Raw genomic sequence first — 25,602 nt, forward strand, 5'->3', positions numbered from 1 at the left:
AGTAAGGCCATTCGACCCATCGAGTCCACTCCACCATTCAATCGTGGCTGATGGGCATTTCAACTTCACTTACCCGCACTCTCCTCGTAGCCCTTAATTCCTTGCGAGATCAAGAATTTATCAATCTCTGCCTTAAAGACATTTAACATCCCGGCCTCCGTGGCAATGAATTCCACAGGTCAACCACTCTCTGGCTGACGAAATGTTTCCTCATTTCCGTTCTAAATTGACCCCCTCTAATTCTAAGGCTGTGCCCATGGGTCCTAGTCTCCCTACCTAACGGAAACAACTTCCCAGCATCCACCCTTTCTAAGCCATGCATTATCTTCTATGTTTCTTGTAGATCTCCCTTCAACCTTCTAAACTCTCATGAATACAATCCCAGGATCCTCAGATATTCATCTTATGTTCAGCCTACTATCCCAGGGATCATCTGTGTGAATCGCTGCTGGACACACTCCAGTGCCAGTATGTCCTTCCTGAGGTGTGGGGCCCAACACAGGTCACAGTGTTCGAAGTGAGGCTTATCTCGAGCTTTATAAAGTCTCAGTAGCACATCACTGCTTTAATATTCCAACCTTCTTGAGATAAATGACAACATTACATTTGCTTTCTTCACCACGGCCTCAATCTGCAAGTCAATCTTTAGAGAATCCTGGACTAGCACTCCCAGATCCCTTTGTACTTTGGCTTTATGAATTTTCTCACCGTTTAGAAAATAGTCCAGGCCTGTATTCTTTTTTCCAAAGTGCAAGGCCTCACATTTGCTCAAGTTGAATTTCATCAGCCATTTCCTGGACCACTCTCCTCAACTGTCTCAATCTTTCTGCAGTCTCCCCACCTCCTCAGAACATCCTGCCTGTCCACCTAACTTCTTATCATTGGTGAACTTTGCCAGAAAACCCCCAGTTCCCTTCATCCAGATCATTAATATATAAAGTGAACAGCTGCAACCCCAACACTGAACCCTGCGGGATTCCACTCGTCACCAGATGCCATTCCGAAAAAGAACCTTTTATCCCAACTCTCTGCCTTCTTTCAGACGGCCAAGCCTCAATCCATGCCAGTAGCTCACCTCAAACACCATGGGCCCTCACCTTACTCAGCTGCCTCCCATGAGGCACTTTACCAAAGGCCTTTTGGAAGTCTAGATAGATCACATCCACTGGGTTTCCCTGGTCGAACCTACTTGTTACCTCTTCAATGAATGCCCACAAGTTTTTCAGGCATGACCTTGCCTTACTAAATCCATGCTGGCTTGTTTTGATCAGACCCTGCACTTCCAAGAACTTACAAATCTCATCCTTAACGATGGATTCTAGAATTTTCCGACAACCGAGGTTAGGCAAAGCAACCTATAATTTTCCATCTTTTGTCTTGATCCTTTTTTGAACAAGGGAGTTACAAAAGCGATTTTCCAATCATCTGGGACTTTCCCTGACTCCAGTGACAACCAATGCCTCTGCTATTTCCTCAGACACGCCTCTCAGAACATCTGGAATGGAGCCCATCTGGGCCAGGGGATTTATCAATTTTTACACCTGTTAGCTTTTCTCGCACTCTCTCTTTTGTAATGGATACCATACTCAACTCTGCCCCCAACTCTCCTTCACTGTTGGGATATTACTCAGGCCTTCCACTGTGAAGACTGATTAAGTTCTTCAGCTATTTCCTTATCTCCCATCACAAGCCTTCCTGGATCAATTTGGAATGGCCCAATTTCTACTTTTGCTTCTCGTTTGTTTCTTATGTATTAAAAGAAATTTTTACTATCATTTCTAATATTACTGGCGAGCTTATTTGATCCTCTCCTTCTTTATTTCTCTCTTTGTTTGTTTTCACAGTCTTCCCAATCTTCTGATTTCCCAGTTCTCTTGGTCACTTTATAGGCTTACTCACTCTCTTTGATATATTTCCTGACTTCCTTTGTCAGCCATGGCTGTCTAATGCCCCCGTCACCCCCCTCCCCCCACCCCCGTATAATCTTCCTTTGTTTTGGGCTGAACCTTTGTACTGTGTCCTCAATTACACCCAGAAACTCCTGCCATTGTTGCTCTACTGTCTTCCCCAATAGGGTCTGCTTCCAGTCGATTTGCATCAGTTCCTCTCTCATGCCCCTGTAATTAGCTTCATTTAACTTTGACACCATTACATCCAATTTTGCCTTCTCCCTTTCAAATTGCAGACTGAACTTGACTATATTATGATCGCTGCCTCCTAAGTGCTCCCTTAGTTTAAGATCTTTTACAACATCTGGCTCATGACATAAAACTAAGTCCAAAATAGCCTGCTCTCTTGTAGACTCCATCACAAGCCGTTCCAAAAAGCCATCCTGTAAGCATTCCATGAATTCCCTTTCTTTGGATCCACTGGCAACATTATTCACCCAGTCCTTTGCATATTGAAGTTCCCCATGATCATTGTGACCTTGCCTTTCTGACATGCCCTATTTCCTGGTACATCTGTGCCCCAAGTCCTGAACACTGCTGGGAGGTCTGTACATAACGCCCATTATGGTTTTTTTTGCCTTGTGGTTCCTCAACTCCACCCACACAGAATCCACATCATCTGACCCTATGTCATTCAATGCCATAGATTTAATTTTATTCTGAACTAAAAAGGCAACTCTGCCCTCTCTCTCTCTCTCTAAGTTGTAAATCCTTGGATGTTTAACTGCCAGTCCTGAACCCCCTGCAACCACCTCGCTGTGATGCCTACCACATCATAATCATTCATCATGATTTGTGCTGTTAATTCATCTACTTTGTTACGAATACAACGAGCATTCAAGTAAAGTGCCTTAATGCTAGTTTTCTTATCCTCATGATTTCCAACATCTCTACTAATATGTTCGAAGTTATCCTTCTTTTTTGCTTCAATTCTAGTCTGCCTTGAACTTAAACCCTGCACACATGCTAACCCGCTGCTTATCTTTCCACTTGACTCCATACTCCCTGTTGCTTTCCCTTTCCCCAGACTCATAAGTTTAAAGTCCTAGTGACCAGCCGATTTATCTTTTTCGCCAGAACACTGGTTCCAGATCGGTTCAGGTGGAGACTGTCTCATCAGTATAGATCGCCCAGGTTCCAAAAACTGATGCCAATGTCCCATGAAACGGAATCCCTTGTTCCCACACCAATCTCCTAGCCACGTGTTTACTTCCCTAACTTGCTTATCCCTATGACAATTAGCACGTGGCTCGGGCAGTAATCCAGAGATTATGACCCTCGAGGACCTGTTCTTCAATTTCCTTCCTATTGCTTGATATTCCCCACACAGGCCCACATGCCCAGCTTTGTCTATGTTGTTAGTGCCAACATGGATCACAACAACTGGAACTTCTCCCTCCCGCTCCAATATCCGTTCAAACTAATCGGAGATGTCTGGCACCCTGGCACCGGGCAGGCAACACACCATGTGGGACTCCCAATCCGGCTTGCAAAGGATACTATCTGTCCGCTAATTACAGAATCCCCTGTAACAACTACTTGTCTTTTTACTCCCCTTCTTGAATGGCCTTCTGCACCATGTTGCAGTGGTCAGCTGGCTTATCCTGTCCACAGCCCTTTCCCTCACCCATACAGGAAGCAAAAATTGCATATCTGTTGGACAAGGTCAAGGGCTGAGGCTCCTCCACTCCTGAACTCAGATTCCCCCTTCCTGCCTCATTTACAGTCACACCCTGTTGTTCCTGATCACTAACTGAATTTGAATTACTTAATCTACCGGGTGTGACTGCCTCCTGAAACAAAGCAGGTAACTCTCCCCCTCCCGGATGTGCCGCAGTGTTTGAAGCTCAGATTCCAGATCGTTAATTCTGATCCGGAGTTCTTTTAGCAAACAACATATGCTGCAGATATGGTCACTGCCCTTCACAATGGGTTCAGCCAGCTCCCACACCATACAGCTACAGCACATCACCTGTCCAGCCATCTCTACTTATGTAATTTGTTTATACAAATTTATGAATTAAATAATTTCTAGTACTTCTGTATGGTCTTATTCAACTAACTAACTAATAGCCAACTTTTAATCAATCATACGAAACACAAGAAATATTAATTGAAACACCTTACCTTCGCAACACACGGGAGGCCATTTTTTTTGGTTAGAGGAGGGGGCGCAGGGGGGAGGGGGAGGGGGGAGGGGTGACACTACACGTGTAGCATCTTGGGATTCAACTGCTGCCCAAATATATACCCACCAGTCCGCTGTGCCTTGCTGTGCCCTCTCCCTCTGCTGCTCCTTTAAAAGCCTCACTTACCCAGCAGTCTCATGTCCATTCCTGCTCAGTGTTCGCTCTGCCAAGGTAAGTTTTTATATTTCAAAGTTATCGTCCCATCAGGTCTCTGGTCCTCGCTGTCGCTCCTCCCACTCCACCTGCCACCGAAGAATTGAAGAACACTTAACTCTCGAGCTAAGTTATTACATTTTCAAGTTACCTTCCCATCAGGCCTCTGGTTCTCGCTGGAGGTGCCTGAGCTGCATAGAGGGAGAAATGTTTTCACTTGTGAGGCTGACTGAACAGGAAGTTAACATGAACGAATTGAATCACAAATTCAAAACAAAACATTATTCCCTGAGAAAGGTGACAACATGAAACTTGCTAGAACTGGGAATGCTGAAGTTGAATAGCACAAATTTCTTAAAGAGGAAATTAGATAAGTACCTCAGGGAGAAATATACAGAAGGATGCACTGATGGGATGAGACAAAGTGGGAGTAGACTCGCATGGAGACTAAATAACTGCACAAATCTGTTGTGCCAAAAGGCACGTTTCTATTCTGTAAAGTCTCTGTAAAAGTACTGGTCTCCTTAACTAAAGAACCACTTCATCACCAACTTATTTGGACAAAAGGGGTTCCACTAGGGCATAAAAGAGAAATACAAGAGGCATCCCTTCGTAAGGTTACAATAAATGTCCATTACTGAAAGTACCTCTGCAGAGAGGGAGGTTTAATCTTCGGTTTCTCAGTAGCAGTGGAGTACAGAGTTTTAATCTGCGGTTTGGTTGAGTTTGAGCTGGCAACATCAAGATCTGTACTGAGTTCAGCTTCGGTCTTCTTTACAAACTCATCATAGGACTGGAAGAAACATGGACAGAAAGTGAAATCAAACATTGGGACTTAAAGAAGTACACTACCAACTGCACTGAATTCAATGTACTTCTGAATATTTTTTCAACTTTTCTGGCAACTAAGGAATAATAGGATTTGGTTTTCAGCAAATTACTCCAGTGAGGACCCAAGTTTTCAATTCAATCAGAAAGTTGAAGCATTTTCTGGATGTCTGCAGGAGAACCAGACAGGTAAGCCAAAAACAGATAAAGCATTTGTCATTTGAAATAATAGAAAATTCAGATGTATGATGCAGTGTTCATAATCGTGACGTAATGCTGCAATGTAAAACTGGACAATTCCAAAACTGAAGCACTTATCAAAATATGGGTCATCCAATCACGTTTTCTCCTGCCAAATTTCTTCACCTTCTGCCAAGCTGTCTTCTGCTATTGCTCTTGGTTGAATCCAAACAACATCATAACTTCATAAGAAATGAAGATCTGGGGATAGAAGCACAGGAGAAATGGCAGCTGTTGCAAACACCCTAAATACACAGACAAAACAATCCACAATCCATTATCCATCTCTAAAACTGCTCAATGAAGATGCAAAATTGGATGAAACTCAAAGCATGTTCTATTTAACAAAAATCTGCTAAATGCTTGAAAACTGAATGACAATTGAAGTGAATAACATCAGTGAGATCCGAAAGCATATACAAAACAACATTAAGGTAGCATGCAACATTCCCAGATTGTGAGAAGGTTTGACACTTTCTCTTGCCTGACACCTCGGCTGAGAAAATTAATTATTTCACTTAACGATTCACTGCATTACGTGGTTCAGCACTTTGCCAACAGCACCTTCTAAGAAGCCTCTGCTCCGTCGAATTCCAGAAATGTTCTGCCTTTCATAGACTGTAGGCAGACAACTCAAGATCAGCGCAATGGGAAGTCTCACAATAAATATTGGGGCTGACGTGGATTCATACAGTGAACCCAGCATTTCAGGAAGGTCAAATCGTTCTCAGTTTAACAGATGAGTTCATCAAAGCTATATGACCTAGCCACTGACCACTGCCTCACATGGCTCCAGGCAGGAAGTGTCTGATAGGTTTCCCGGCTAACACCACCAGAGGCAAGTAACACGCCTGGAAATGTAGGTGTGGGAAATAGTACAGTTCAGACTGAAGAAACAGTCGAGTCGAGTTATAAAGACAAAGCAAAGGAAATGAATAGTCCCAAATTTACTCTGTGAATGAAAAGCTGATTTTCACATGCCCATTCTCAGTCTCTGGCAAAGTGCAACACTTCACAAACTGTGCTCAAAGGGAAGTCAGGCTAGACAATGAGCAGCTTGATGTTGACTTTAGACCGTGGTAAAAAGTTCACATTGCAGTGTTGCAAGTCTGAGTTACTGGAATAAGTCATCCAGTGTACATTTCAATGTCAGTGCCACAGTAAAATAGAAGTTGCATTGTTGTAATAGGAAAGAACTTGGTCTGCGTGCTGGACAATACTTTGAAACCAATGCTCAAGTCATCCACCTTAACCTCAAATTGCCAAAAACAACTTGCAAATATACATCACATTTCACACTTGTACCATGTTGTTCCCAACCTTTGAAGTATATTCACTATTAAAATATCGTCAAAAGCTGCAACAAACTTTCACACAGCAAGTTCCCACAAATTAGAGAAATGGCTCAGTAAACGTTGAGCCAGACTGACTCATATAGGAGATTGACCAGGACCATGAGGGAGAACCCCACTCCTCTTCAATGTCACACCAAAACTCTTTTAAAAAACTCACCCAAGGTGGAAAATAGGGCCTCACTTTGAAAACAACATTTCAGTACTGCACCAGGACTGTCATCCAGGATTTCACTTCAGCGTTTGCTTAATCCCCTCTGCTGACTGAGGAAGAGTGCCACTGAGCCATGGCTAACACTCAGAGCTATTACATTCTCTCTCCAGTTTGGAGTAAAATGAGGTTCCTCGAGGATCATCGGGGAGATCAGAGTAAAGTGGGGCTCCTCAGTTCCTGATCTTACTTCCATCATAAGGTCAGAAGTGCTGATGGTGGCACAATATTCAGTACCATTCATAGTTTCAGTATCTGAGGAGTTATGTTCAAAGGCAACAAGATCTGGACAATATGCAGGTTGGACTGGCAAGAGGCAAGTAAGTTTTACACCAAAACTGCCAGTCAATGACTATCTCCAGTAGGATGCCTGGTACCAATGGTGTGCCACAAGGATCGGTGCTGGGTTCACTGCTTTTCTTAGGTTACATAAATGATCTGGATGTGAACATGGGACATAGTATGGTTAGTAAGTTTGCAGATGACACTAAAAATAGAGGTGTAGTGGACAGTGTTGCATCTTGTGAAGGCAAATCGGGGCAAGACGTATATACTCAATGGTAACGTCCTGGGGAGTGTTGCTGAACAAAGAGACCTTGGAATGTACGTTCATAGTTCCTTGAAAGTGGAGTCACAAGTAGACAGGATAGTGAAGGCAGTGTTTGTTATGCTTGCCTTTATTGGTCAGGGCATTGAGTTTAGGAGTTGAAAAATCACGTTGCGGCTGTACATAACTCTGATTCGGCCTCTTTTAGAATACCGCGTGCAATTCTGGACTCCCTGCTCTCGGAGGGATTTTGTGAATCTTGCAAGGGTTATGCAAAGCTTTACAAGGATGTTGCCAGGGTTGGGGGGGTTCTGCTATACGAAGAGGATGAATTGGTTGGGGCTATTTTCCCTGCGACATCGGAGGCTGAGGGGCGACTGTCTTAAGATATTTAAAAGGTATCTGGTTGAGTATATGCACAGAAAGGTTTTCAGAGGAAAAAGGGCCAAACGCTAGCGAGGGGACTAGATTCGATCTCGGATAACTAGTCAGTATGGACAAGTTGAACCAAAGGGTCTGTTTCTGAGCTGTACAACTCTATAACGCTCAGAATATTCAACCAATGGCCCTTGTCATTCAATGGTGTTACCATCACTGAATTCTTCACTATGAACATCATGGGGGTTACCATGGACCAGAAACTCATCTGGACTCACCATATAAATATTATGGGCTACAAGGGCAGGTCAGAGACTTGGAATACTGTGGTGTATAACTCACCACCTGAATCCCCATAGCAAATCCACCGAGTACAAAGCCCAAGTCAGAAGTCTGATGGAAAACGCCCCACTTGCCAGGATGAGTGCAGCTCCAATAACACACAATAAGCTCGCCACATTCAAGACAAAGCAGCCCACTTGATTGGCACCACATCTGCAAGCAGCCAGGCCCTCCACCACCCTCCACTCAGTAGCAGCAGTGTGTACAATCTGCAAGATACATTGCAGAAATTCAAAGATCTTTAGCCAGATCCTCCCAAATCTATGACCATTCAGATTTAGAAGGACAAGAACAGCAGATACACAGGACTGTCACTTGCAAAAGCCCCTCCAAGCCACGCACCATCCTGATCTGGAAAAATATCACTGGTTCTTCAGGATTGCTGTATCAAATCTCTGGAATTCCCCCCTTAGGGCATTGTGGGTCTACCTACAGCACATGGACTGCAGTGGTTACAAAAGATAGCTCACCAGGTTCTCAAAATCAACTAGGATCGGTCAATAAATGCTGGCCAGCCGGCGATGCCCAGACCCTAGGAGTCATTTAAAAAATGTTCATTGAGGAGTTTAGAATTAAAATGGAGTTCTTTGGTGCTCAATGAGCTTTGAGTAATTTTTTTTTGTTCATTCATGGAATGTGGGCGTTTATATAATTGTGGGCTAGCATTTATTGCCCCTTCCTAGTTGTCCTTGAGAAAATGGTAGATGGAAGTGGGTACTGCAGTTGCTGGAGATCAGAGTCAAGATTAGAGTGGTGCTGGCGTTGCACAGCAGGTCAGGCAGCATCCGAGGATGAAAGGCTTTTGCCCGAAACGTTGATTTTTCCTGCTCTTTAGATGCTGCCTGACCTGCTGTGCTACACCAGCACCACTCTAATCTTGACACGATGGTGCTAACCAAGACCCACAATCTCATTAGGGAAGGACTTGCAAGAAGCAGTGGCAGAATTCCAAGTCAGGATAGTGGCCACTGTTTACAAATTGAGTCACTCACTTACACAATCTACATATTTTAGCTCCAGGTAAAAACAAGGACTGCAGATGGTGGAAACCAGAGTCTAGATAAGAGCGGTGCTGGAAAAGCACAGCAGGTCAGGCAGCATCCGAGGCTCCAACTAGCAGTGCATTTGCAACATTATTACTGACAAGTAGGACAAAAGGATTACATGGAATTATTACCTTCACTTCATTTAAATTCCTCGCTCGTTTGAAGAAAGCAGAGCTAATTCGGCTTGGCTTCATCCATGGGGCTTGGCTGGCACTGGGGTCTTCAGAAAACATCTCAGTGAGAATTTCTCTCGTCACGTTAAATACAAGCTGGAAGAAGTAAAAGGGTAACGGAGAAAAAATTATATTAGATACGCCCTCCCTCCCCAAAAAAGCTCGTTAGATCGCTACATGGAAAACAAAAAGGAATACTGTTCAAAATATATAAAGTAGCAACTGTTTGCTCCACGATCTGAACCAAGGATAAATTTAGAATATCATTGATTGCAGGAGAGAAGGCAAAAGAGAGATTCAAGAAGGGGTTTAATAGGATTGCAGAACGACCAAGGGTAGGTGCAGATGCATTAGACAAGCTTACTAATATAATACTAAGGAAGGCACCACAATATAAAATGAAGCAAATCTTTGAAACAAAATGAATGACATCTGTGGGACATGCTGTAAATAGAAAGCAAACTAGCATGGCTCCAATTATTACCTCCTAAAAGTTGACCAGAGGATTGTCGGGCAGCTAACTCCTCGATCAAAATAAGAAAAACAGGAATTTCTCAATCAGTTAGTTTTGCTTCATTTGTTGGTAAATTAAGAGTTAAAAATATGGAGATAAATACGAGCACTTCAAGAGACAGGAGCTAATCAGGAACAATTAGCATGAATTTCTAATTAGCAGGTTGTGAGCTATCAAATAATTTGACAAGGATGTATTAAAAAAAAAGAGCAGATTAGTACGAAAAAAGTGTACATGGTTTACGTGGATTTTCAGAAATTATTTCAAGAAGTTGCCTCTGAGGAGACCAATGGCAAAACTCAAAAGCACCTCAAATGAAGGGGAACATAGTCAAATGGATAGAGGTGGTTGGGAAAATGCAAGGTTCGGGGTAAAATAAAGATTTCACACGAGAAAGGTGTGGAGAATGGAAGGGACCCACAGGAGCCCATGCTCAGATTGCCCTTAATTGTTATAGTAATAAACACAATCTTGACTTGGGAATTTAAGAGAAGGAAACTAAATGATTCCAACTTGGGTTGAAGGGACAGAGATGGAATTGTACTGCAGTGACACATACAGAAGAATATTTACCGGAAGATGGAATTGAAGTTGAGAGTGAGATGAAGTAATACATTGAGTGGATAAGAAAAGGAATTACACCTGAAATGGTAAGATCCTAGTCAGATCAGAGAAAAAGGCCACAAAGTATTCAAACATACAGACCATTTAAAGTGATAAATATGGCCATTAAAAAAAAACCTGACACTTCCCTTTGGATTTTCAGAGGCACATCCTTTGGAGACTGGGCCTCCTGTACTGGCTGCTGCACTTTGCTACAGCTCAGCCCAAAGTCCTCATCAAACGAATCTTGGTCATCTACCAGGTCATCGAGTGCCTCATGACTCAAATCCAACTCTGCCAGGCGTTTGGCCAATTCTTCCTGCCCACTTGTGCCAAACACTGGGCTGCCCTGTTGCAAAGTACACAGACTATTGGTCTGTGTACTTTGGCCACAGGCGACTGTGTGGAGTTTGCACATTCTCCCCGTGTCTGCATGGGTTTCCTCCGGGTGCTCCGGTTTCCTCCCACAGTCCAAAGATGTGCAGGTCAGGTGAATTGGCCATGCTAAATTGCCCGTAGTGTTAGGTGAGGGGTAAATGTAGGAGTATGGGTCGGTGTGGACTTATTGGGCCGAAGGGCCTGTTTCCTCACTGTAAGTAATCTAATCTAAAAATCTAATCAATCTAGAAACTGAAGGTCAGGAACAAAACTGTGAAATGAAAGCATGAAAATGGGGAGACAAACAAACAAGAACCTTCTTTTTATATCTCAGAGCATATCTGACGAGTTGGACACAGGCTGGAATTCATTTCCAATTTATTCTCAGCCATATAATGAAAGTTAAGGTTTCCACATGGAGTGACATTAAACAGTATATTTTATCAGACTGAGTACTCAAACTCAATACACAATTCAGTTAATGGAGTCAGGAGAAATGCTTTATACTCGTTTTCAATTTTTAAAAATAGTTGACTTGATCAAGGTGGTGAAAAAAACCCTCTTTACAAAGTTGCAAAGTATCCCAAGTGGTCTTCCTGAGCTTTAAAAATACATTTGTTATGAAAAGAACACATCACACTGAGCAATATTTCATGTGGCTGACAAAGGGAGAGGTCCCACTGCTGACTATCATGGAGTGTGGAGGATGGGGAGAATACAGATTTTGAACAATTTCGGGTCAGATACATTGTGATGAAATCAGTGAATATTCTTCAAACTATGCAATCACAAGAAATATGGCTAGTTAAGAGTTACCATGGAGAAAGTAATGTCCATTTTAGGAAATTGATACAGACCATTCAAATGTTTCCTGGTTCAGAGTATAAGTATGGAGAATCTCTTCATCTACTAACTGTTGTGTACTTAGGGGAATGAATGATTTCAGACTGAACGTTCTGAGCTTCAGCTTTCCAAAATCAGATCACCGTCAGTTGACTGCTGCACCCCTTTTTATTCCTGCACTTTATAGGGAAACACAAATATTGACAAATCAGAAGAGCATGTGTCAGTTTAGTCAGGATGTTGCTGTGTCAAATCAAACTGACCCAAGCACCTATTTCAGTGACTTCCTGCATTGAATGCTCAGAAAGGAATGGACAGTATGAGAACTTGTCAAGCACTTTCATCAAAAGAGCTGCTTGTCCAATCAATGTTAATATGTGCAAACCATAAACCCTTCTGTTCTTCTAATCAGATGATCATTCAGGCTTGGGACTTTGCTGGAAAAATTGTATGTGAACTGATTTTGCAAGAGATTGAAAAGCATGATTAAAAACTTAGTTTAAAAGAACATCTTTAAAAACACTTCCTCCCTTTTAGGGAAGGACAGAAAAGTGCAGGAGGAAAGGTTTTGAATTTCAATAGCAATCCTTCAGTTCTAAACTCAATAATTACACAGTGGAAATGGTCACTAAACCTTGAGAAATAATCAGGCATGCTTACACATATTTTGAGAATTGATGAGCAAGGTAGAAAACACCGAGACACCAGAAATTTTATTAATATTGCCCAGAGCTGGAATTTATCACCCACAAATATATTTAACAATTTAACAGTCTTTTTGTAAAGGGTCCTTAGTAAAGGGGAACACTCAGGATAATTTCTGAAAATGAGACCTGCAAAATGTGCCTGAAAAAAGTGGAGTTGTATTTTGACATATTGTCACAGAAACAATGACAATCCTGTAAGTATGTTAAAACATGGGAATTTAAGAAGCTCTGGAATTATTAATAAAACAATTGCATCAATGCTTCGAGACCAATAACACATCTCCAATTCTTGAAATTCAAATCCATCCCAAAACAGGTTCAAAATTAATACTTGCAGGTCGAGGACAAAGATCTGGAGATAATACCTCCTCCTTATCATCGTCACTGTCAGCTCTTTCAGATGTCTCCAATTGGATAACAGTCTTGTGTTCCTCCTCTCGATCCTTGGAAGGTGACCTGGGTCAGGATTCAACATCCAATTTGAACTATAATCCTTGATTAGTAAGTTGGATCTTTTCAGCTCGAGACTTTGTGATTTCATGCAATTGTTCAACAGTGTCCTTGACAAAGGAAGATAGCTCAGGTGCACAATCCTTTATCTGAAATGCTCGGAACCAGCTGGTTCTCGGAATTCGGAACTCTTCAAATTTCAGAATAAGTGACAGTTTGATGGTGAAATGATTAAAAATCATACCGGAGGAGCATACTCACTCTGTAAAATGGGGCGATGAAACAGAATTGCGGTTTGCCAGTGCTGCTCCCCCCACCCCCGACTATGTCACATCTGAGTGATACGCCAAGCAACCATGTTAATGAGGAAATAACTTCACAAAAACAACTTCGGACGTGAGCTTTTCGGATTTCGGGATTCAGGTTAAAGGATTGTCTACCTGTATCATATCAATCAAAGAATTGGCCTTTGAATCACTGCTCTTCAGATCATCTCCGTTAAAGTCTTCCCTATCCTCACAATTGTCCTTGGGTTCCTCTCTTTTAATGTCCACGTGCTCCTCATGGATTTCCTCAGATTCAGGCTCGAGGAATGGTACTTTAAATTGAGCCTCAAGTTGGTCCTTTTCCCTGTTCAGTAAATCTAACAGAGGAGTTGAAGAGATCTCATGGATATTGAGTGAAAACCCCTCCCATTGTGCACTGGAAGAACACACAGACACATTGGTATTGATTTTGGTTTCTGTCTCCAGTACTGCCTTGGATGCCTTCTCTATGAACACATCATTCCAGTTCATGTTTTCTTCATTCTGGTCTTCACTCAAGTTTGCCAATCGTTCCTCCTCACCAGACTTGGACAAGCTCTCTCTTAAATTTTGGTCATCTCCAAAAGTTTCCACTGCCTTGCTAGATTCATTAATAACGTGCAGCAAGTCAAACTTACTTGGTTCAGAAAACTGATTACTTGCATTTTGATCATTCAAGTTGTTTTTAAATGGACAGAGCTTAAAGTCTACTTGCCCTCCAGGAGTATTACTTCGACCAAACTCTTCCGCCGGCAGTTCTGCTAATTCTTTTGAAAGCTCTGGCTCAACCTCTATCACATGTCCCATTATTACGGCCTTCTGGCATATCCAGCCCTGCACCAGCCCAAAAGCCAGTTCTGCCCTTGAAGTGAAGTGTCCCTGGTTGGATGCTACTAACTAACTAATATTCTTGCACCAATTTGGGATTCAGGCAGCTCATCGGTTTCAGGCAACATGGCTGTTTGAGTGTGACATGAACAGAGACACTGTGATGGCGTGGGAGTCTGTTCCTCATTGCTGGCATCACTTTGCTCTTCTCAGTTGGTGATTTCAAGTCTACAAGTTGTTCTGCATGTACACTACCACAGCTGGGAGAGTATTTCTCACCCAGTCGCTCACTGATTTCATCATCCACACTGATACTTGGTGAAACACTTCGAGAAAGCTTCTTCCCTTCATTCATTCCCTCCTGTTTGAAATGGTCAGGACAGGAGAGCACTTGGGCCTCAGTGTGATTTTTGTAACTGGTGATTTTGATCAGATCGCTGGGTGAGCCTCTGAGGTAGGTTATGCCCCCAGTGGGTATCCTGGTCCCAATCAACCCCGTCAGGGCTGGCACACAGCATTTGGGATCTCCCAATCACATGCAGAATTCCTTGAACTGGTCAGTAAGGTATATTTGCATTCTTTTGTTGGCAACGAATTAATGCAGCCATGCTTCAGATCGTTCTGAAACTTTCACTAATCAACAACCCAACATTGAACAACAAGACTAATGATTTCTGCCAAACATTCTCGACATTCTAAAACCCGACAGTTTTGTTATATCGCGATACTTCTTTGCTTTGTCTTTCACAGAACAATTTCAGAATTAATTTAGACAACACTAATCCGACCGAATCTGGGTCCCCGACTCCTCTCTTTTTAAAAAAAGTGTCCTGGACTCTATTTTGGATCCACAGGTCCCCGCCTGTTAGTGGGTATCCCCACCTCCTCTTTAATCTTTCCTGAATTAATTCTTACTAAGGCCAATCCCTGGTAAGCAGCGAGGGGTCAAGTGAACCACTAATGAATGAGAGAGAAACCAAACGGACAAAATACTCACGCCTGGCTGGCCGATTCCTTTACACTCAATAGCGGAGGACTCAAGGCACTTAGACCGCTTCCCATAATCTGTCCATACTGAGTCCGAGTCATAGCACCAGATGGGACCTGGACCCCAGTGGACTGGGGCGGGGGGGTTCTGTTCCGTGATTGGTCAATAAGCACTCACATTCTGTCTGGTTCTTTAAGACTTCATTCATTATTTTTCATATGGCCGGGCACAGATCGCCCAGAAACACAGAGGTTATACACTTCCGTGTTCCTCAGACGAGCTGCACGCATGGCTTAAAACAAAGATATTTTTATACTTTTCTTAAGGAAAGGTACAGGCCATTATCGCGTAGTAAATTCAGACAATTACCAATCAAGTTACAAAATAATCTTAACTGACAGCAACTTGGTCCAATGATATTTCCTGGGAACCAACTTTATTTTCCAACACTTAAGCCACTCTTATCTCACTAACCGAATCTTTGCACCAGCACTTGAAGGTCAGTTAGATTGGCCAGAAATGTCTCATCTAGTCTAGTTATTTCTATGCTGTAAAGGAAGCATTGTCTGCTAATCTCTGTTGAGGCAGACTGTGATTAGTCAATTATGCAGCTCGAACAGCGTTAAAAGCCATTTTATGCAGCTTTTAGCAGAATTGTCAATTTGCAGCCTAGAAGCCATTTTGTCATATTATTTGCATTAAGAAGCCATTTTGTTCCCATTTTAGTTAGTAAGAGCATGTGTGAAGTGGTTGTTCCTGACAACAACTGGTTACCTCAGTCTGCATTCAGGATTCAGATCCTCAGTCGATAGAGATAGGGAAGTGGGAAGCAAAACAAAGGTCACATTTCATGTACAAAAGGAGATTGAATATGAATGGGCAATGATTTAATTGTTTGAAAACTTACAGCATGGGGGTCGGATCACAGTATATGTGGCAGTTCTCTATTCCAACAATACTCAATACTTCGCAGAAATCTTTCACCCACGAGACTGCTTTAAGGCACATCTCAAAAAGTCACCCAATAGAACTAATTATATTCTGTATGAACATATAATATTCTGCAGCAGCAAGTGTACAACCTTCAACCATCATTTCCTCTTTAAAAATAATGATCCATTCTTTCTTTTTCACATACAGAGTAAACAGATCGACTTCATTACAAATGCATTTTTTTTAAAAAGACATTAAACTCCAGATAGCTCTGACCATGAAATATTTTATCTCAAAAGGTTGATTCAGCATTGATGTCAAAATGCATGGGGTCATAGAGTTAGTTATACAACAGACCCAGCTCATCCGCACCAACCAGATATCCCAACATGACCTAGTTCCAGTTTGCCAGCATTTGGCCCAAATCCTTCTCAAACCTTCCTGTTCATGTAGCCATCCCAATGCCTTTTAAAAGGTACAAGTTGTAATTGTACCTCTCTCCACCACACTGGCAGCTCATTCCATGTATGCAGCACCCTCTGCCTGAAAAGTTATCCGTCAGGCCCTTTTTAAATCTTTCCCTCTCACCTTAAACCTATGCCCTCTAGTTGACAACTTCCCTGCTCTGGGAAAAAAATCTTGGCTATTCACCCTATCCATGCCCCTCATGATTTAATAAACCTCTACAAAAATCCTTCAGCCTCCGATGCTCCATGAGAAAAATGCTTCAACCTATTCAGCCTCTCCCTGCAACATCCTTGTAAATCTTTTCTGCACTCTCTCAGATTTAACATCCTTCCTACAGAAAGGTGATCAGAACTGTATGCAGTATTCTAGACGAGGCCTCACCAATGTCCTGTACAGCTGCAACGTAACACTTCAACCACTACAGTCAATGTTCTGACCGATGAAGGCAAGCATGCCAAATACCTTCTTCACCACCCTCTCTACGTGCAACTCCACTTTCAAGGAACTATGCACCTGCATCCTGAGGTCTCTTTGTTCAGCAACACACCCAGGGCCTGATCATTAACTGTATAAACTAGTGACTGGATAGAGAATTTTAAAAATGAGATATGATAGCCCTTCATTCCTTGTGGGATCAAGAATTTATCAATCCCTGCCCTGAAGACACCCAACATCCCAGCCTCCACTGTGCTCCATGGCAATGAATTCTGGCTGAAGAAATGTCTCCTCATTTCCATTCTAAATTGATGCCCTCTCATTCTACGGCTGTGCACAAGGGCCCTAGTTTCCCTGCCTAACGGGAACAACTTCCTAGCTTCCACCCTTTCTAAGCCATGCGTTATCTTGTAAGTTTCTATTAGATCTCCCCTCAACCTTCTAAACTCTAATGAATACAATACCAGGCTCCTCAGCCGTTCATCGTATGTTATGCCTACCATTCCAGGGATCATCCATGACAGTCTCTGCTGGACACACACTAGTGCCAGTATGTCCTTCCTGAGGTGTGGGGCACAAAATTGGACACAGCATTCTAAATGGGGTCTAACTAGAGCTTTATCAAGTCTCAGAAGCACATCAATGCTTTTATATTCCAACCCTCTTGAGATAAATGACAACATTACATTTGCTTTCTTAACCACGGACTCAACCTATAAGTCAACCTTGAGAGAATCCTGGACGAGCACTCCCAGATCCCTTTGTACTTTGGCTTAATGAATTTTCCCACCATTTAGAAAATAGCCCATGCCTGTATTTTTTTTTCAAAGTGCAAGGCCTCACATTTGCTCACGTTGAATTTCATCAGCCATTTCCTGGACCACCCTCCAAAACTGTCTAAATCTTTCTGCAGCCTCCCTACCTCCTCAGAACATCCTGCCTGTCCACCTAACTACTTATCATCGGTGAACTTTACCAGAAAGCCCCCAGCTCCCTTCATCCAGATCATTAATATATAAAGTGAACAGCTGCAACCCCAACACTGAATCCTGCGGGACACCACTTGTCACCAGCTGCCATTCCGAAAAAGAACCTTTTATCCCATCCTTCTGCCTTCTTTCAGATGGCCAATCCTCAATCCATGCCAGTAGCTCACCTCAAACACCATGGGCCCTCACCTTGCTCAGCAGCCTCCCATGATGCACCTTACCAAAGGCCTTTTGGAAGTCGAGATGGATAACATCCACTGGGTTTCCCTGGTCTAACCTACTTGTTACGTCTTCAAAGAATTCGAACAGGTTTGTCAGGTACGATCTCCCCTTACTAAATCAATGCAGACTCGTTCCAATCTGACCCTGCACTTCCAAGAATTTAGAAATATCATCCTTAACAACGTATTTGAGAATTTTATCGACAACTGAGGTTAGGCTAATCGGCCTATAATTTTTCATCTTTTGCCTTGATCCTTCTTGGACAAGGGGGTTACAACAGCGATTTTCCAAACATCTGGAACTTTCCCTGACTCCATTGATTTTTGAAAGATCACAACCAACGCCTTCTCTATTTCCTTAGCCACTTCCCTCAGAACTCTAGCATGTAGCCCATCAGGCCAGGAGATTTATCAATTTTTTGACCTTTTAGCTTTTCTAGCACTTTCTCTTTTGTAATGGCAACCATACTCAACTCTACTCCCTGATTTTCCTTAATTGTTGGTATATTACTCATGTCTTCCACTGTGAAGACTGACACAAAGTACTTATTAAGTTCTTCAGCTATTAACTCCCATCTCTAGCCTTCCTGCATCAATTTGGAACAGCTCAATTTCTACTTTTGCCATTCGTCTGTTTCTTATGTATTGAAAGCAACTTTCACTAACATTTCTAATATTACTGGTGAGCTTACCTTCATATTTGATCCTCTCCTTCCTTAATTCTCTCTTTGTTATCCTCTGTTTGTTTTTGTGGTGTTCCCAATCTTCTGATTTCCCAGTCTTCCCGGCCACTTCATTGGCTCTCTCTTTTTCTTTGATACATTTCCTGACTTCCTTTGTCAGCCATGGCTCTCTAAATCCACCTCCCCCCATCCGGAAACACCCAGAAACTCCTGCCATTGTTGCTCTCCTGTCTTGCCCACGAGGCTCTGCTTCCAGTTGATTTTCGCCAGTTCCTCTCTCAAGCCCCTGTAATTACCTTTATTTAACTGTTACACCATTACATCCGATTTTGCCTTCTCTCTTTCAAACTGCAGCCTGAACTCTACCATATTGTGATCGCTGCCTCCTACATGTTTCCTGACTTTAAGATCTTTTATGAAGTCTGGCTCATTACATAAAACTAAGTCCAGAAGAGCCTGTTCCCTCGAGGGCTCCATCACAAGCTGTTCCAAAAAGACATCCTGGAAGCATTCCATGAATACCCTTTGTTTGGATCCACCGGCAACATTATTCAACTAGGTCATTTGCATATTCAAGTACTCCATGGTCACCTTGTCCTTGCCATTCTGACATGCCCTATCTATTTCCTGGTACATCTTGCACCCTTGGTCCTGACCACTGCTGTGAGGTCAGTACGTAACTCCCATTCTGGTTTTTTTGCCTTTGTGGTTCTTTGACTCCACATCATCTGATCCTATGTCATTCAGTGCCATGGATTTAATTTCATTCTGAACTAATAAGGCAACCCTGCACCCTCTGCCCACCTCCCTCTCTTTTCGATAAGTTGTAAATCCTTGGATGTTTAACTGCCAGTCCTAAACCCCCTGCAACCACGTCTCTGTGATGCCTACCACATCATCATCATTCATGATGATTTGTGCTGTTAATTCATCTACTTTGAGCATTCAGGTAAAGTGCCTTAATGCTAATTTTCTTATCCTCATGATTTCCAACATCTCTAGTAATATGTCCAAAGTTATCCTTCGTTTTTGCTTCATTCCTGGTCTGCCTTGAACTGAAACCCTGCACACATGCTAACCTGTTGCTTATCGTTACACTTGACTCCATACTCCATTGCTTTCCCTTTCCCTTCCCCCAGACTCAGAAGTTTAAAGTCCACCCTATTTATCCTTTTCACCAGAACACTGGTTCCAGATCAGTTCAGGTTGGAGACTGTCTCATCGGTACAGATTGCCCCTGTTCCAAAACTGATGCCAATATCCCATGAAATCGAATCCCTCGTTCCCACACCAATCTCCTGGCCACGTGCTTACTTCCCTAACTTGCTTACCCCTATGACAATTAGCACGTGGCTCGGGGACCTGTTCTTCAATTTCCTTCCTAGTGCTTGATACTCCCCACACAGGCCCACCTGCCTAGCCTTGCCTATGCTGTTAGTGCCAACATGGATCACAACAACTGGATCTTCTCCCTCCCACTCCAATATCCTTTCAAGCCGGTTGGAGATGTCCAGCATCCTGGCACCGGTCCAGCAACACACCATGTGGGACTCCCAATCCAGCTCGTAAAGGATACTATCTGTCCCCCTAATTATAGAATCCCCTGTAACAACTATTTGTCTTTTTGCTCCCGCTCTTGAGCGGCCTTCTGAACCATGGTGTCATGGTCAGCTGGTTCATCCTGTCCACAGCCCTTTTCCTCATCCATACAGGGAGCAAACATCACACACCTGTTGGACAAGGTCAAGGGCTGAGGCTCCTCCACTCCTGAACTCAGAATCCCCCTTCCTGCCTCACTTACAGTCACACCCTGTTGTTCCTGATCACTAACTGAATTTGAATTACTTAATCTACCGGTGTAACTGCCTCCTGAACCACTGCGTCCAGGTAACTCTCCCCCTCCCGGATGTGCCACAGTGTTTGAAGCTCAGATTCCAGATCATCAATTCTGATCCAGAGTTCTTTGAGCAACCAACACTTGCTGCAGATGTGGTCACTGCCCTTCACAATGGGATCAGCCAGCTCCTACAACATACAGCTACAGCACATCACCTGTCTGATTTAATTAAGTTACACAAAATTATAAGTTAAATATTATTCAACTAATCAACTAATAGTGAACTTCTAATCAATCACACGATACACAAGAAATATCAATTGAAACGCCTCACCTTCGCAACACACGAGAGTCCTTTTCTTTGGTGAGAGGAGAGGGCGGGGGGGTGACACGACACGTGTAGTACATCGGGATTCAGCTGCTGCCCAAATATATACCCAACAGTCCTCTGCGCCTCGCTGTGGCCGGTTGCTCTGCTGCTCCTTCAAAAGCCTCACTTATTAAGCAGTCTCACATCCGTTCCTGCTCAGCGTTCGCTCCGCCAAGCTAAGTTTTTATATTTTAAAGTTATCATCCCATCGGGTCTCTGGTCCTCATTGTCGCTCCTCCCACTCCAACTGCCACCCATAAAATGAAGAACACTGATCCCCCGAGGTAAGTTTGTATATTTTAAAGTTAACTTCCCATCAGGCCTCTGGTCCTCGCTGAAGGTGCTTGAGCTGCATGGAGGGAAAAATGTTTTCACTTGTGAGGCTGACCTGAACAGGAAGTTCACATTAACGAATCGAATCAGAAATTCAAAACAAGATATTCTTCCCTGAGAAGAGTGACAACATGGAACTTGTTTATGCCAGGAATGCTTCATTTGAATGGCACGAATATGTTTAAGGAGAAATTAGATAAGTACCTCAGGGAGAAATATACAGAAGGATGCACTGATGGGATGAGACAAAGTGGGAGTAGAGACTAAATAACCGCAATAGCCTGTTGGGCCAAAAGGCACGTTTCCCTGCTGTAAAGTATCTGGAAAAGTTCTGGTCTCCTTCACTCAAGAACCATTTAATCACCAACTAATTTGGACAAAAGGGGTCCCACTGGGGTATGAAAGAGAAATACAAGAGACATCCCTTCATAAGGTTACACAATTAACATCCATTACTGAAAGTACCTCTGCAGAGAGCACGGTTTAATCTTCAGCTTCTCAGTATCAGTGGAGTACAGAGTTTGAATTTGCGGTTTGGTTGAGCTTGAGCTGCCAACATCAAGATCTTTACTGGGTTCAGCTTGGGTCTTCGTCATAAACTCATCATAGGACTGAAACAAACATGGAGAGAAAGTGAAATCAAACATTGGGATTTAAAGAAGTACACATGACACTACTTTGCCAACTGCACTGAAATCAATGTACTTCTGAATTTTTAAATAAGTTTTCTGGCAACTAAGGAATAGCAGGACTTGATTTTCAGCAAACTACTCCAGTGAGGACTCAAGTTTTCAATTCAATCAGAAAGTTGAAGCATTTTCTGGATGTATGCAGGAGAGCCAGACAGGTAAGCCAAAAACAGATAAAGCATTTGCCATTTGAAATAATAGAAAATTCAGATTAAGGATGCAGTGTTCATAGTCGTGATGTAATGGTACAATATAATACTGAACAGTTGCTAAACTGAAGCACTTACCAAAATATTGTCCACCCGATCACGTTTTCTCCTGTTAAATGTCTTCATCTTCTGCCAGCCTATCTTCTGATATTGCTCCTGGTTGAATCCAAACAACTTCATAACTTCATTAGAAATGAAGATCTGGGGATAGAAGCACAGGAGAAATGGCAACTAATGCACACACCCTAAATACACAGACAAACAACCTCCAATCCATTATGCTTCCCGTAAACTGCTCAATGAAGACTTTGATGCTTGGACCTTCTGATTCTTCTCCCATTCTGAATGATGGAAAATTGGATGAAACTCAAAGCATGTTCCATTAATCAAAAATCACTAAATGCTTTAAAACGTAATTATAATTGAAGTGAATAACATCAGTGAGATCCAAAAGCATATACAACTTTAAGGTAGCGTGCAATACTCCCAGATTGTGAGAAGGTTTGACATTTTCCCTTGCCTAAGACCGAGACTGAGAAATGAGTAATTGTTCACTTATCAATTCACTGCATTACGTGGTTCAGCACTTTGCCAACAAGTGCTGGCCTCTGCTCTGTCAAATTCCAAAAATGTTCTGCCTTTAATAGACTGTTGGCAGACAACTGAAGATCAGCGCTGTGGGAGGTCTCACAATAAATATTGGGGCTGATGTGGATTCATACAGTGGACCCAGCATTTCAGGAAGGTCAGATCGTTCTCAGTTTAACAGATGAGTTCATCAAAGCTATATGATCTAACCACTGACCACTGCCTCACATGGCTCCAGGCAGGAAGATTTTGATAGGTTTCTCGGCTAACACCGTCAAAGACAAGTAACATGCCCAGAAATGTTGGTGTGGGAAATAGTAAAGATCAGACTGAAGACACATTACAATCGAGTTATAAAGACAAAGCAAAGGAAATGAACAGTCCCAAATTTGCTCTGTGAATGAAAAGCTGATTTACACATGCCCATTCTCAGTCCCTGGCAAAGTGCAACGCTTCACAAACTGTGCTCAAAGGGAAGTCAGGCTAGACAATGAGCTGCTTGATGTTGACTTTAGACCGTGGTAAAAAGTTCACATTGCAGTGTTTCAAGTTTGAGTTACTGGAAGGAGTCATCCAGTGTATACTTCAATGTCAGTGCCACAGTAAAATAGAAGTTGCATTGTTGCAATAGTATAGAACTTGGTCTGTGTGCTGGACAATACTTTTTAATCAATGCTCAAGTCATCCATCTTAACGTTGAAACTTTATTGCTGGAACAGCACAGCAGGTCAGGCAGCATCCAGGGAACAGGAGATTCGACGTTTCGGGCACAAAATTACCTATCAAATTTCCAACGCCCCTCCTCCAAGTCCCTCCTCCCTACCTTTTATCTTCTCCTGCTGAACACTCTCTGCTCATTCCTGAAGAAGGGCCTGTGCCCGAAACGTCGAATCTCCTGTTCCCTGGATGCTGCCTGACCTGCTGTGCTGTTCCAGCAATAAAGTTTCAACTTTGATCTCCAGCATCTGCAGTCCTCACTTTCTCCTCATCCATCTTAACCTCAAATTGCCAAAAAACTTGCAATATATATAACTTTTCACACTTGTAGCATGTTGTTCTCAGCCTTTGAAGTGTAGCCACTAATTATAATATCGTCAAAAGCTGCAACAAACTTTCACACAGCAAGTTCCCACAAATTAGAGAAATGGTTCAGTTAACGTTGAGCCAAGTAAGAGGCAAATAATCTTTGAATCAAAACTGCCATTTTAATGACCATCTCCAGGAGGAGGCCTTGACCAGTGGTGGCCCATAAGGATCGGTGCTGGGTTCACTGCTTTTCATCATTTACATAAATGATTTGGATGTGAACATGGAACATAGCATGGTTAGTAAGTTCGCAAATGACACCAAAATTGGAGGTGCAGTGGACAGTGATGAAGATACAGAATACAACAGGATCTCGAACAGATGGGCTGAGGAGTGGCAGATGAAGTTTAATTCAGATAAATGTGAGGTGCTGCATTTTGGAAAGGCAAATCAGGTCAGGACTTATACACTCGATGGTAAAGCACTGAGGAGTGTTGCTAAGCAAAGAGACCTTGGAGTGCAGGTTCATAGTTCCTTGAAAGTGGAGTGACAAGTAAGCAGGATTGTGAAGGTGGTGCTTGGTATGTTTGACTTTATTGGTCAGAGCATTGAGTGTAGGAGTTGGAAGGTCATGTTGCGGCTGAATAGGACACTGATTCGGCCTCTTTTAGAATACTCTGTGCAATTCTGGACTCGCTGCTCTTGGAAAGATGTTGTGAATCTTGAAAGGGTTATGCAAAGATTTACAAGGGTGTTGCCAGGGTGGGGGGTTTCTGGTATAGGAAGAAGATGAATTGGTTGGGGTTACTTTCCCTGGAACATCAGAGGCTGAGAGGCAACTGTGAAAAGATTTATAAAATGATGAGTGGTATGGATCGGGTAAATAGACAAGTCTTTTCCCTGGTGAAGGCAAATCCAAAACTAGAGGGCATAGGCGAGAGGGGAAACCTTTAAAAGGTACGTAACGGGTAACTGGTTCATGCAGAGGGTGGTGTGTACATGGAATGAGCTGCCAGCGGTAGTGGAGATGGCTGGCGTAATGACGATATTTAAAAGGCATCTAGCGGAGTATATGAATAGGAAGGGTTTAAGAGGAAAATGGACCAAATGCTGGCAAATGGGACTAGATTTTATCTCGGATAACTGGTCTGTATGGACAAGTAGAACCGAAGGGTCTGCTTCTGAGCTGTACATCTCTACGACTCTAAGAGACAATTTAACCAATGGCCCTGGACATTCAATGGTGTTACCATTACTGAATCTTCCACAATGAACATCATCGGGGTTACCATGGACCAGAAACTCATCTGGACTCATTATATAAACACACTACAAGGGCAGGTCAGAGGCTTGGAATACTGTGGTGTATAACTCACCTCCTGATTCCCCATAGCAAATCCACCGAGTACAAAACACAAGTCAGGGGTCTGATGAAATACACCCCACTTGCCTGGAGGAGTGCAGCTCCAGTAACACACAAAAAGCTCACTACATCCAAGACAAAGCAGCCCACTTGATTGGCACCACATCCGCAAGCAGCCATGCCCTCCACCACCCTCCACTCAGTAGCAGCAGTGTGTACAATCTACAAGACGCATTGCTGAAATTCAGAGAACTTCAGCCAGATCCTCCCAAATCTGTGACCATTTAGATCAAGAAGGACAAGAGCAGCAGACTGCCACCTGCAAGTTCCCCTCCAAACCACCCATCATTCTGACTTCGAAAAATATCATTGTTTCTTAAGGATTGCTGTATCAAATTCCGGGAATTCCCTCCCGAAGGGCATTATGAGTCTAC

At 42.8% G+C, this 25,602-nt stretch overlaps 1 pseudogene; it reads right to left on the minus strand.

The window, feature by feature from the left end:
• The window catches only part of LOC148149271 (centrosome-associated protein 350-like), a 1,440,514-nt pseudogene that overhangs the window by 1,214,328 nt on the left and 200,584 nt on the right, over positions 1–25,602 (minus strand).

The sequence above is a fragment of the Chiloscyllium plagiosum genome, unplaced genomic scaffold (assembly GCF_037043375.1).
Source record: "Chiloscyllium plagiosum isolate Xiang-an unplaced genomic scaffold, Cpla_swu_hap1 HiC_scaffold_9, whole genome shotgun sequence".
NCBI lineage: Eukaryota > Metazoa > Chordata > Chondrichthyes > Orectolobiformes > Hemiscylliidae > Chiloscyllium > Chiloscyllium plagiosum.